We start from the raw sequence: 14945 nt of genomic DNA on the forward strand, positions 1-14945 counted from the left end.
CATCTCTGTAACCCCCTCCAAACCCTATAGACCTCCCTGTCTCTGTAACACCCTCCAACCCCTATACTCCTCCATCTCTGTAACCCCCTCCAAACCCTATAGACCTCACTGTCTCTCTAACTTGCTCGAACCCCTATAGACTTCCCTGTCTCTGTAACATGCTCGAACCCCTATAGACTTCCGTCTCTGTAACATACTCGTACCCCTATAGACCTCTGTCTCTGTAACATGCTCGAACCCCTATAGACTTCCCTGTCTCTGTAACATACTCGTACCCCTATAGACTTCCGTTTCTGTAACATGCTCGAACCCCTATAGACTTTCCTGTCTCTGTAACATGCTCGTACCCCTATAGACCTCCCTGTCTCTGTAACCCACTCCAACCCCTATAGACTTCCCTGTCTCTGTAACATGCTCGTACCCCTATAGACCTCCCTGTCTCTGTAACCCACTCCAACCCCTATAGACTTCCCTGTCTCTGTAACATGCTCGTACCCCTATACTCCTCCCTGTCTCTGTAAGTGCTCCAAACACTATAAAAATCCCTTCCTTTGTGACATTCTCCAGACCCTTTATACCCCATTCCAATCCATTAGACCTGCCTCTCTGTTGCCCCTTCCACCCTCCTTAGAACTGCCCATCTCTGCATAGTCTTCAGACCCTCGAGACCTCCCTATCTCTACAACATCCCTCCACAGCCTATAGACCATTCTGCCTCTGTAATGCCCTCCAACCTCTACAGACCTCACATGCTCTCCAGAGGAAATACCTTGAAGAATCAATGTTCAATAACATCACCCCTTACCTCACATGCTCCAGGGAAAACAGGCCCAGTCTACCTAAGACTCTAGTTGTCCAGTCCCAATACCATCTTCTCTGCAGCCGAATGACCTCATTCATGACTGTGACTGGTGGGTGAAGGAGAAGGAAGGAGCTTGTGAAGTGCAGTTCTGGCAAGCTTGATTATAAATCCAAAAATCTCATGCCCAAGAACAGCTGGGGCAACATAGTGGTTAGCTCTAAGTTCAGGGTTCAATTCATTCTGCAGTCTGTAAGGACTTTGCACTTTCTCCCCATCACCGTGTGGGTCTTCTCCAGGTGCCCCAGTTTCCTCTCATATCCCAAAGACTTAAACATTAGGGTTATTTCCTACAGTGGGGGAGACTAGCACCAGGGGGCACTGCCACAGAATAGAAGGATATCCATTTAGAACGGAGATGAGGAGGAATTTCTTTAGCCAGAGAGTGGTGAATCTGTGGAATTCAATGCCATGGATGGTTGTGGAGGCCAAGATATTGAGTACATTTAAAGTGGAGTTTGATGGGTTCTTGATTAGTGAGGGTGTCAAAGGTTATGGGGAGAAGGCAGGAGAATGGGGTTGAGAGGGACAAATAAAGCTTATCTTTATTTAAGGCTCACAGTTGGGGAGCTGTTAGTATGACACTATTACTGCTTGGGGCATCAGATTTCAGAGATTGATTCTGGCGTCATCTGCAAAGAGTCTATATATCTTTGCCATGACTGCATGTCTTTCCTCCGGGTGCTCCAGTTTCCTCCCACAGTCCAAAGACATTCCGGCTAGTAGGTTAATTGGCCTTTGTAAATTGACCTGTAATTAGGCGAGAATTCAGTAGGTGAGTTTTTGTGCAGTTTGTTGGACCAGAGGGGCCGATTCCACACTGTACGTCTCAATAAAAAATAATTTAAAACATTGAATCACTAAGATGCAGTCCTGTACCTTGAACAGACCTTTTGCAAACACACTATCCTCCTTTATGTTCATTATGTGGATAAACTGCTTTGTTGCTTCCAGGATCGTTTTGTTGTCCTATAAATATTGGCCCTTTGGAGCAACCTGTAAAGTGATGCAAGGACACAACCAGACAGTGGGGTACGATCCGATCCAAACCCAAATTCTGGGGTACGGTCTCATCCGAACCCAAACAGTGGGGTACGGTCCCATCCGAACCGAAACAGTGGGGTACGGTCCCATCCGAACCCAAACAGTGGTGTACGGTCCCATCCGAAACCAAACAGTGGGGTACGGTCTCATCCGAACCCAAACAGTGGGGTACGGTCCCATCCGAAACCAAACAGTGGGGTACGGTCCCATCCAAACCCGTACAGTGGGGTACGGTCCCATCCGAACCCAAACAGTGGGGTACGGTCCCATCCGAACCCATACAGTGGGGTACGGTCCCATCCGAACCCAAACAGTGGGGTACGGTCCCATCCGAACCCGAACAGTGGGGTACGGTCCCATCTGAACCCATACAGTGGGGTACGGTCCCATCCGAACCCGTACAGTGGGGTACGGTCCCATCCGAACCCGTACAGTGGGGTACGGTCCCATCCGAACCCAAACAGTGGGGTACGGTCCCATCCGAACCCAAACAGTGGGGTACGGTCCCATCTGAACCCAAACAGTGGGGTACGGTCCCATCCGAAACCAAACGGTGGGGTACAGTCCCATCTGAACCCAAACAGTGGGGTACGGTCCCATCCGAACCAGAACGGTGGGGTACGGTCCCATCCGAAACCAAACAGTGGGGTACGGTCCCATCCGAAACCAAACAGTGGGGTACGGTCCCATCCGAAACCAAACAGTGGGGTACGGTCCCATCCGAACCAGAACGGTGGGGTACGGTCCCATCCGAAACCAAACAGTGGGGTACGGTCCCATCCGAACCAGAACGGTGGGGTATGGTCCCATCCGAACCAGAACGGTGGGGTACGGTCCCATCCGAACCAGAACGGTGGGGTACGGTCCCATCCGAAACCAAACAGTGGGGTACGGTCCCATCCGAACCAGAACGGTGGGGTACGGTCCCATCCGAACCAGAACGGTGGGGTACGGTCCCATCCGAAACCAAACAGTGGGGTACGGTCCCATCCGAACCCAAACAGTGGGGTACGGTCCCATCCGAAACCAAACAGTGGGGTACGGTCCCATCCGAACCCAAACAGTGGGGTACGGTCTCATCCGAACCCAAACAGTGGGGTACGGTCCCATCCGAACCGAAACAGTGGGGTACGGTCCCATCCGAACCCAAACAGTGGGGTACGGTCCCATCCGAACCCAAACAGTGGGGTACGGTCTCATCCGAACCCAAACAGTGGGGTACGGTCCCATCCGAAACCAAACAGTGGGGTACGGTCTCATCCAAACCCAAACAGTGGGGTACGGTCCCATCCGAACACAAACAGTGGGGTACGGTCCCATCCGAACACAAACAGTGGGGTACGGTCCCATCCGAACACAAACAGTGGGGTACTGTCCCATCCGAACACAAACAGTGGGGTACGGTCCCATCCGAACACAAACAGTGGGGTACGGTCCCATCCGAACACAAACAGTGGGGTACGGTCCCATCCGAACACAAACAGTGGGGTACGGTCCCATCCGAACACAAACAGTGGGGTACGGTCCCATCCGAACACAAACAGTGGGGTACGGTCCCATCCGAACCGAAACAGTGGGGTACGGTCTCATCCGAACCGAAACAGTGGACTACAGTCTCATTGGAACACAAAGAGCAGCACATGGTTCGATCAGAAACATAAATCACACCCACACATGCATATAGAAACACTCATGCCCACAAAGACAGACACATACACATATGCACATGGACACACACATATACACAGGGACAAATTTCATTTTATACAAAAAGAGGTGGGTGACTGGAACAGGCTGCAAGGGGTGGTGGTGGAAAAAGATACCATAATCTTGTTTTGAGGCTGTAAGGTACACGAATATGCATCAGTAACAAACACAAAACCTGGAGGAACACAGCAGGTCAAGTAGCATCTGTGGTGTCGGCCTGAACATCGACCGTTTTATTTTCTCTGTAATTGCTGCCTTACCTGCTGAGTTGTGCTGGGGCACAATTGAGAGCATCCTGACTGGCTGCATCACTGCCTGGTATGGGAACTGTACTTCCCTCAATTGCAAGATTCTGAAGAGAGTATTGTGCACAGCCCAACACATCTGTAGTTGTGGACTCCCCATGATTCAGGACATTTAGAAAGACAGGTGTGAAAAAAGGGCCTGAAGGATCACTGGGGACTCGAGTCACCCCAATCACAATCTATTCCAGCCGCTATCATCTGGGAAATGGTACCTCAGCATAAAAGCCAGGAGAAACAAGCTCTGGGACAGCTTCTTCCACCAGGCCTTCAGGCTGATTAACTCATGCTGATATGAGTGTATTTCTATGGCTGTTCTTTTTATTATAAATTACTATGATTGCACATCACACATTTAGACGGAGAGCAGTAACGTATAGATTTTTATTCCTCATGTATGTGAAGGATGTAAGAAATAAAGTCAATTCAATTCCACCAGGGTTGTTGCTCAAGATTTCCAGCATCTGCTGAATCTCCTGTATTTATGACATATGAGGTGACCGATTAGAGGTGTACAGTATAAGATGATAAGAAGCATAGAGTGGACAGCCAGCAAGTTTCTCACAGGATAGAAATGGCTAATATAACGGGACATCATTTTAAGGTGACCAGAGGAAAGTGTTGCCTTCCTGTCAGCTTGAATCAGTCTGGCCATTCCCCCCTGACCTCTCTCATTAACAAGGAATTTTTACCCACAGAACTGCCACTCACTGCAACTTCTTGTTTATCACACCTTTCTGCGTAATATGTATCCAGTGTTGTGCATGAAAATCCCAGGAGATCAGCAGCTTCTGAGATACTGGGTGGTGACAGGTGGTAAAGGCTGAAGATGAAGGAATCTGACAGGGGAGGTGAGTGGATAAAGGGGAAGAGGAGCGGCACCAGGACAGGAGAAAAAGTGATAAGAGGCCAGAGTGGGGAATTGAAAAAGAGGGGAGGGGCAGTGGGAAAATTACCAGAAGTAGTGAGTCCTGATGAAGTCCTTCAAATTATTTTCTAAATTTCAAGACATACATCAGTGACAATGAACCTGTTTCTGATTCTGTGCTCCTATATCTTGTGGGCGTATGTACTTATAAGTCAGGAGGCATGACATGGAGGTGAGGTAGTTCCCATGTGCCTGCTGCCTTTGATCATCTGCCCAGGGAAGGATGGGGGACACTGTCAGAGAAGACAATGGGTGAATTGACACCCTCTCTTCCTGGAACATTTAGAAAAGGATACTGTTCCAGCTGTTCTCTCCGTTTCATGCTGGAGTTTCGGTTCTGGAGTTTGGTCAGGCCACTGATCCAGTGCCGGGCCTCCATGGTGCAGCTGACCAGCAGGTCCAGGTTCCCCTTCCTGTCCTTAAATATGATGGAGAAGTGATCCCTGAGTTTCTTTGCTCTGTGACCTTTCCTCAGCTCCTGGATGTTGTCGAATGAGACTGAAGGGGGTCAGTGGAGTGAAGTAGAATAGCAGCAGACATCAGATATTCAGATGCAGATTTATAAACACAAGAAATTCTGCAGAGGTTGGAAATCCAGATTTACGCACATAAAATGCGTGAGGGACTGAACAGATCAGGCAGCATCTATTGAGCAGAATAAAGGGTTGATGTTTCAGGCTGTTAATGTTTTTCAGGATGTAGGATGAGCCCTGATGAACGGTCTCAGCCTTTAACATCGACTCTTTATTCTCTCGATAAAGAGCAACCTGACCTGCAGATTCAGATTCAGATTTATTTATTAGATGTACAGTGAAACATAGAGTACACTCAAAGACCACTCTCACCCCAGACATGCACTCTTCTCCCCTCTCCCATCAAAATAAAAACACTTGACAACACGCACCATTAGGCTCAAGGACAGCTTCTACCCCACTGACACAGTTCTGGTTGCCTCTTGAAAGGAAGGACGTGGAAGTTTTAGAAAAGTTGCAGAGGAGTTTTACCAGGATGATGACTGGACTGAAGGGCAAGTCTATGAAGACAGGTTGAGGTATAGAGTCAACTGCCATAGACTTGCCTAGAGCGGAAATGTAACAGGCAGACCCAGATCTGATCGTGCCATTGACATGAAGGATGTGGAGACTTTGGAGAGGGTGCAGGAGAGGTTGAGGATGCTGCCTGGATCAGAGGATATCATCAATCAGGAAAGGCTGGGCAAACTCTGACAAGCAACTTCTCACCTAGAGGGTAGTAAGTTCACGTAATGAGATGGCAGAAATAGCTGAGGCAGGTATGTTAACAACATTTGATAATAGTGATGTGTGAAACACCACGTTATAGTTATGAGAGGGAAATTATAGACAGGGTCGACAGTCAGGATAGGGAAAGGAGAGTCAGTGAATGTTATTTATTTGGATTTTCATAACGCCTTTGACAGAATGCCACACATGAAGCTGGTTAAGAAGGTCATTACATGCTCGCCGCTCCCTCCTACAATTTAAAGTGGTCCACAGGGCCCACATGTGCAAAGACAAGCTATCTCATTTTTATCTGGATATATCTCCCTATTGCGATAGATGTAACAGTGGAGAGGCTTCACTAATTCATATGTTTTGGATATGCCCGAGTCTTGAAAAATACTGGAAGTATTCCAAACTTGTTCTGTACTTTTTAAAGTAAATTTTAAGCCTAACCCTTTGACTGTCTTGTTTGGTATTGTTGGAGACAAAGGCATAAGTTTGGAGACATCTGATTTGCATATATTGGCTTTTATTTCTCTTATAGCTAAGAGGGTGATGTTACCTAAATGGAAGGATGTTGCTCTGCCTACTCATGCTCAATGGTTACGTGATGTTATGTCATGCTTAAACTTAGAGAAGATCTGTTGTTCAATTTCTGATTCTAACCAAGACTTTCAAACATTGTGGGGGCCATTCTTGAACTATTTTCAAAACCTTTGATTTGGTGTTGAAGTACAGATGTTGGCTAATAACATAAATCACTATGTGATAAGGATTTCTTTCCGTCTTTCTTTCTTTACCAAACAGCTTCGACTTTAGTAGTAGGTTTAGATTCTTTTTTTAAATAATAAAATTATTACAATTCATATTACAATTTAATTCATGTACATGTTTGATTATGAATATAGGGTACTGTGATTGCAAGTGTGATTTAAATATAATGAACTCAGTACTATTCTATCTTTTTCTTGATTCATATATATCCTCACGTACTCTGTATTCTTCTATGTGAAAATTAATAAAAATATTGAAAAGGACCCATAGGATTTCCGGCTTTGATAGAATACTGGCTGACTGGCATGAGGCAAAGAGTGGGAAAAAAATGGGACATTTTCTGGTTGGCTGCCAGTGACTAGTGGTGTCCTGCAGGGGTTGGTATTAGGACGCCTTCTTTTCACGTTGTATGTTAATAGTTTGGATGGTGGAATTAACGGCTTGTGGCCAAGTTTGCAGATGCTGATACAAAGATAGTTTGAGGGGCAGGTAGTATTGAGGAAGCAGAGAGTCTACAAAAGTACTTGTACAGAATGTGCAAAGAAGTGACAAATGGAATATCGTGCAGAGAACTGTGTGGTCATGAAATCTGGTAGAAGGATTAAAGACAGACTATTGACTAAGTAGGAAAATTAAAATTTCAGAGGTGCAAAGTGATTGGGAGTCCCTGTGTAGAATTCCCTAGTTAACTTGCCAGTTGAGTCAGTGATACAGAAGTGAAATACAATCTTAGTAGTCAACTGAGAGACTAGAATATAAGAGCAAGGATGTAATGCTCAGGTTTTATAAGGCAATGGACAGCCTGCACTTGTAGTGTTGTGAGTAATTGTGGGCCTTTTATCTCAGAAACTATGTTTGCTACTGGGTAAGGTTGAGAGGAGGTTCATGAGATTGTTTTGGGGGCCTCTGGGCCTATTCTTGCTAGAGATTAGAAGAAACAGGGGAGATGAGATCTCACTGAAACCTATCAAACATTGAAAGGCTTTGATAGAGTGGATGTGGAGAGGATGTTTCCTCAAGTGGGGGAGTCTAGCACCAGAGGGCACAGCCTCAGAATAGAGGGATATGCTTTTAGAACAGAGAAGAGGAGGTATTCCTTTAGCCAGAGAGCGGTGAATCTGATGAATTCAATGCCATGGATGGTTGTGTAAGCCAAGACATTGAGAATATTTAAAGTGGAGTTCGATGGGTATTTTATTAGTCTGGGTGTCAATGTTTACAGCGTGAAGGCAGGAGAGCGGAGTTGCATCTCTCACTGCTGCAGTCAAGGTTGCTTGACTTGCTCATCAGGAGACCAGTCAGTGAGGATCAGAAATAACATCTCCTCCTCACTGACATTCAACCCAGGTGCACCTTAAGGATGCATGCTTACCCTGCTGCTCTATTCTCCCTGCACCCATGATTTTGTGGCTAGGCAAAGTATAAGCACTATCTATAAATTCACTGATGAAGCAAGCATTAGCAGAACCTCAGAGGCAATGAGTGACCTACAAAAATGAAATTGCGCATCTTTGCACAGGGCAATGAAAAACTTACTTGCAACAGCATCATTGGCTTGTAGCATCAGATAAGCAGTATTCACAAGAAAATAAATTTATATACTATGATACCAAGAAAGAACTCAATTAGAAAATAAAACAAAGTCAATTTTAGTGCACAGTAATCAAAATATTAGACCATAAGATACAGGGGCAGAATTAGGCCATTTGGCCTACAAATTTTTTCACTGGAGCTCATAACACGTGACAATAATAAGCCAATATTAATAAGTGGGAGGAAACTGGAGCTCGCAGGGCAAACACGTGTCCACAGGGAGAATGTACAATCCGACTGAAAGCACAAAGGTCAAGGGGTATCACGGTAAGGTAGCAGTTACCACGGTGATGCTACAGTTCAGAGCATTGCAATTCAGATTTCAATCCTGTAAGGGGTTTGTACTTTGTACATACATCCTGTGATCAAGTGGGTTTCTTCCTGCTGGTATGCCTCTCCTGACCCTAGAGACCTCCCTGTGTCTATAAACCCACTCAAACTCCTTTAGACCTCTCTCTCTGTAACCCCACTCCCAATAGATCTTCCTCTATTTGTAAACCATCTCAACCTCTATAGACCCCCTCTCTGTATCCTTCTACAACCTCTGTAGATATCCCATTCTGTGTGACAGTCTCACACCTTATAGTCTTCCCGATTGGTATAACCTCCTCCAGCACCTTTACACCTCCCTGTCTTTGTAACCCCCTCCAACACGCATGAGCCTCCCAGTCTCTGTAGCCCCAACCAGCCCATTTTGACCACCCTGTCCCTGGAAACCCCTTCAACCCTTATCGAACTTCTACTCTATGGAAAACCCTCCAGACCCCATTGACCTTGCAGTCTCTGAAACAGCCTCCTTGTCTTTGTAAGCCGATCCAAGCTCCAACGGACTCCCTGTCTCAGAGATACTCTCCAGACCCTGTAATCCTCCCTATCTCAGTAACTTCACCAGACCATAGAGAACTCTCTGTCTCTGGAAAACCCTCCAAACCCTATAACTCTCGCTGTCTCTGGAAACTCCTCGAGACCTATAAACCACACTGTCTCGGAAACAGCCTCTAATCCTTACAGAACTCCACATCTCTGTAACAGTCCTGCAATCACTATAGATGTTTCTGTCTGTGAAATCCCCTCCAAGATCCAAAGACCTCCCTGTCCCTGAGATAGTCTCCAGACCGTACAATCCTCCCTGTCTCTCTAACCTCACCAACCCCCCTAGGTCTCCCTCTCTACAAACTCATTCTCTCTATATCCCCCTCGAACCTTCATAGACCTCCTTGTCTGTCTAAACTATCCAGCCTGTTTAGAGCCCATGGTCTTGGAAGCACTCTCCAACCACTCCAGACCTCATTTTCTCTGTAACTCATTGGGACTACTTTAGACCTCCCAGTCTCAGTAACAGTCTCCATTCCCTATAGAGCTCTGTGTTTCTGTAACCTCTCCAACTCTGAAATGACCTCCCAGTCTCTGTAGCTCTACAACCCCAATAGACCTCCCTAGCTTTTTAAACCCCCTCCAGGCCCCTTCCCAGACTCTGAAATAGTCGACAACCCCAATAAACCACTATGTCTCTGTAACCTCATCCAGACCCATATAGACCTCCCCATCTCTCTAACAGTTTCCAACCTCAACAGACATCACTGTTTCTGTAACCTCTCCCAGACTGAATCAACCTCCCAGTCTCTGTAACTCCAACAGACCTCCCTGGCTCTTTAACCCCCTTCCAGACCCCTTCCCAGACTCTGAAATAGTCGACAACCCCAATAAACTGCTCTGTCTCTGTGATGCCATTCAGACCCATATAGACTTCCCCGTCTCTCTAACAGTTTAGAAACATAGAAAACCTATAGCACAATACAGGCCCACAAAGTTGTGCCCAACATGTCCCTACCTTAGAAATTGCTAGGGTTACCCATAGCCCTGTATTTTTCTAAGTTCCATGTACCTATCCAAAAGTCTCTTAAAAGACCCTATCATACCCACCTCCACCACCACAGCTGGCAGCCCATTCCATGCACTCATGACTCTCTGCATAAAAAACAACTGTTTTATTACACCTCTTCAGGATCTGTTTCTCTATCTGTTCCCTGATATCTCTGTTACTATTAGGCGGCCTACAAAAAACACCCAGTAGAGTTATTGACCCCTTCCTGTTCCTAACCTCTACCCACAGACTCCGTAGACAATCCCTCTATGACATCCACCTTTTCTGCAGCCGTGACACTATCACTGATCAACAGTGCCATGCCTCCACCTCTTCTGTCTCCCTCCCGGTCCTTTCTGAAACATCTAAAGCCTGGCACCTGAAGTAACCATTCCAACCACAACAGACATCCCTGTCTCTGTAACCCCTCCAGTCCCTATCAAGCTCTCTCTCTCTCTCTCTGTAACAGTCTACAACCCCAATACACTTCCCAGTCTCTGCAACAGTCTGGAACCCCAATGGACATCTGTGTCTCTGAAACCCCCTCCAGACCCCTGTAGACCTCCCTCTCTCTGTAACAGTCTGCAATCCCAAAAGATCTCCATCTCCATAACCCTTCCATCCTCTATAGACCTACCTGTTTCTGTAACCCCTCCAACCCTTATTAACCTCACTCTCTGAAACTCCCTCTAGACCACTATAGACCTCCCTTTCTGTAAGTCTGCAATCCTAAGAGACCATCCTGTCTCATTACCTCCTCTAGACCCTCTTGCCCTCAGTCTCTGCAAGAATGTGGAACCCCAAGACATCTGTGTCTCTGAAACCACCTCCAGACCCCTATAGACCACCCTCTCTCTGTAACAGTCTGCAATCCCAATGGACCTCCCTGTCTCTGTAAACCCTCTATCCTCCAAAGAACTCCGTTTCTGTTACCCCTCCAACCCTTGTAAAACTCACTGTCACTGCAACCCCCTCCAACCCCTTTAGACCTCCTGTTTCTGTAACACTCTGCACACCTGAGAGACTCCCTACCTCTATAACCCCCACCAAGAGCTTTAGACCACCCTCTCTCTGTAACACCCTCCAAACTCTACAGACCGCCTGATCAGTAACACCCTCCAAACGTGATACACCTCCTTTCCTGTGGAACCTACTCCAACCCCTGTAGGCGTTGCTGACTTATTAAACCTTTCCTGGCTCTATAGACTTCACTGTTTCCATAACTCTTCCAGTCCTATAAACCTACTTGTCTCTGTAACCCCCACCAATCGCTATAGATCACCCGGTCTCTGTAACCTCATCCAGACCCATCAACCACCCTGTCCCTGTAACAGAGTACAACCCCAACAAACCTCCCTGTCTCGGTCAACCTCTCCAATGCCTATAGGCCTCCCTGTCTCGCAAACCCCTTCAAACACCTATTGACCTTCCTGTCTCTGTAAACCCCTGCATGTCCCTTGGACCATTTTGTTTTTTTACTGGATCTTTTCAATGATTTCAATTTCCCTGGCCCCCATCATCTTATTTTTACTGTGGATGTGCATCTCCTGTACACCTTCATCCCCCACCAGCAAGGCCTCAAAGCTCTCCATTTTTTTCTGGACACCAGACCTAACCAGTTTCCATCCACCACCACTCTTCTCCACCCAGCGGAACTTGTCCTCACTCTAAATAATTCCCTTTGGATCCTCCCTATTCCTTCAAACGAAAGGGGTAGCCAAGGGCACTTACATGGGTCCCAGCTATGGCTGCCTGTTTGTCGGCTACGTGGAACAGTCTATGTTCTAAGTCTACACTGGTGACCATCTCACACTTTTCCTGCGCAACATCAATGACTGTATCGGTGCTGCTTCTGGCACCCGTGCTGAACGTCGACTCATCGACATTGCCTCCAACTTCCACCCTGCCCTCAAATTCACCTAGTCCATTTCCGCCACCTCCCTTCCCTCTCTCGATCTCACTGTCTCTATCTCCGGAGGTAGCTTATCCACCGATGACTATTACAAACCCATGGACTCTCACAGCTGCCTGGACTACGCCTCATCCTCACCTGCTACTTGTAAAAACGCCATCACCTTCTCTCATCTGTCTCCACCACATCTACTTTCAGGATGAGGCTTTTCATTCTGGAATGAATAAGGTGTCCTCCTTTTTCAAAGAAAGGGGCTGCTCTTCCTCCACAATCAATACTACCCTCAATCGCAACTCTTCCATTTCATGCATGACTGCTCCACAACATCCTCATGCCACCCTCTTGTCCTCATCTACCACCCCACCAGCCTCCGTGTCCAGCACATAATTCTCCAAAACTTCCACCACCTCCAACGGGATCCCACCACCAAACACATCTTTTCCTCCACCCCCACTTTCTGCTTTCCACAGGTATCACGTCCTACTTGTCTCCCTTGTCTATTCGCACCCCCCCCCCCACTGAAATCCCTCCTGGCACTTACCCTTGCAAGCAGAACAAGTGCTACACCTACACCTACATCTCCTCCCTCAGCAGCATTCGTGGCCCTAAACAGTCCTTCCAGGAGAGGAGACACCTCACCTGTGAGGTCACCTACTGTGTTCAGTGCTCCCGGTGTGGCCTCCTGTACATCGGTGAGACCCGTCCTGGATTGGGAGACCACTTCGCTGAGCATTAACACTATGTCCGCCAGAACAAGTGGGATCTCCCAGTGGCCACCCATTTTAATTCCACTTCCCATTCCCAAATGTCCATCCATGGCCTCCAGTGTCATGATGAGTCCACACTTAGGTTGGAGCAACAACACCTTGTATTCCCTTTGGGTAGCTCCAACCTGATGTCATGACAGTTGAGTACTCAAATTTCTGGTAATGCCCCACCCAACCCCCTCTTCACCATTTCCCATCCCCTTTTCTCTCTCTCACCTTGCCAGCCCATTGCCTCTCTCCGGTGCTCCTTCCCACTTTTCCTTTCTTCCATGGCTTTGTGTCTCTTTCACCACTCAACTTCCCTGCCCTTGACTTCATACCTTTCTCCAGGTTTCACCTCTCACCTGGAGTTTTTCTCTCCCCTCTCCCCACCTTTTAAAACTCCTCAGCTTTTTTTCTCCAGAAACATCAACATAACTTTTTTCCATAGATGCTGCCTGGCCTGTTGAGTTCCTCCAGCATTTTGTGTATATAAAATAGTATAATGCAGATGATAATTCTAATTGTAACTTATAGTTTTAACTCGTTACCCAGTTCCCCGACCTCACCATCAGTTCCACACACACCTTCCAACATAGAAACAACTGAGTTTACCACACAAAATTTGCCTGGAGCAGTGTCAACTGACCTTCAAGGCATATTTATGACCTGCATGACATCCTTGAAGAGGATTTTTGAGGAGAGTGTGGAGCCGTGATAAATGAGCGACTCCCTGTTCTGTCCATCCCAACATCCCAGTTCCACCCAGCAGCAGCCTTTATTGAGTGCACAGTTGGCGAGAGAGGATAGAGCATTCTGCACAGTACAGTAATTTACTTCAAGATCAATCTAACCTTTCCCTCTAACATAGCCCTCCATTTTTCTCTCATCCATGTGCTTATCTAAGAGAGGCTTAAACATCCCTAATGTATCTGCCTCTATCACCACCCCTGACAGGGGGTTCTGACATTCTCCCAATACTTTCATCCAATCACCTTAAAGTCATATTTCTGCCCTGGGAAAAGTCTCTGGCTGTCCGCTCTATCTATATCTCTCATCTGCTTGTACACCTCTATCAAGTTATTGCTCATCCTCCTTTACGCCAAAGAGAAAATGCCAAGCTCACTCAATCTATCCCCATAAGACATGTTCTAATCTCAGCAGCACTCTTGAAAATCTCCTCTGCATGCTCTCTAAAACTTCTACATCTTTCCAATAATGAGCTGGCCAGAACAGAACACAATCATCTGTCTGCAGTCACCAGGTTTTTATAAATGTGCAACATTATCTCATGACTTTTGAAATCAATCAAATGAAGGCCAACACATCACACATGTTCTTAACTACCCTCTCAGCTTGTGAGGCATCTTTGAGGGATCAACAGATGTCTACCCATACTGCAAAGAATCCTGAATAAAACCCTGTATTTTGCCTTCAAATTCAACCTTCCAAAGTGAATCACTTCACTCCCGCTTCCTCATCCAGTTCATTTATAAAAATCACAAAGAGCAGGATTCACAGAACAGAACCCTGCAAACACGATTGGTCACCAACCTCCAAGCAGATTACGTTCCAATTTACAATCAGATGTAGACAATCCAATTGTGAATCTATGAAGCCAAGTTTCCCTGGATGCTGTCCTCCTAACTTTCTGAGTTGACCATTGGGAACATTATCAAACCTTACAAAACTCCAGAAGCAACTTGCAATGACAGAAAGTTACAGAGTCAACTGTACAGAAACCGGCCCTTCAGCCCAACTGGTCCTTGTTAACCAAGTTTCCCACCTGATCTCATACCATTTGCAATCATTTGATCCCCCTAAACCTTTGGGGATCTATGTAGCTGTCAAAATGTCTTCTGTATCTGCCTCAACCACTGCCTTTGGCAGCTCTAATCAAATGCAGACCATTAAGGAGGTGGAAGTTTGTCCCTTGGGTTCATATTAAATCTCTGGCCCCTCACCTTAAACCCAT

The sequence above is a fragment of the Hypanus sabinus genome, chromosome 6, assembly GCF_030144855.1.
Source record: "Hypanus sabinus isolate sHypSab1 chromosome 6, sHypSab1.hap1, whole genome shotgun sequence".
In the NCBI taxonomy this organism is placed as follows: domain Eukaryota; kingdom Metazoa; phylum Chordata; class Chondrichthyes; order Myliobatiformes; family Dasyatidae; genus Hypanus; species Hypanus sabinus.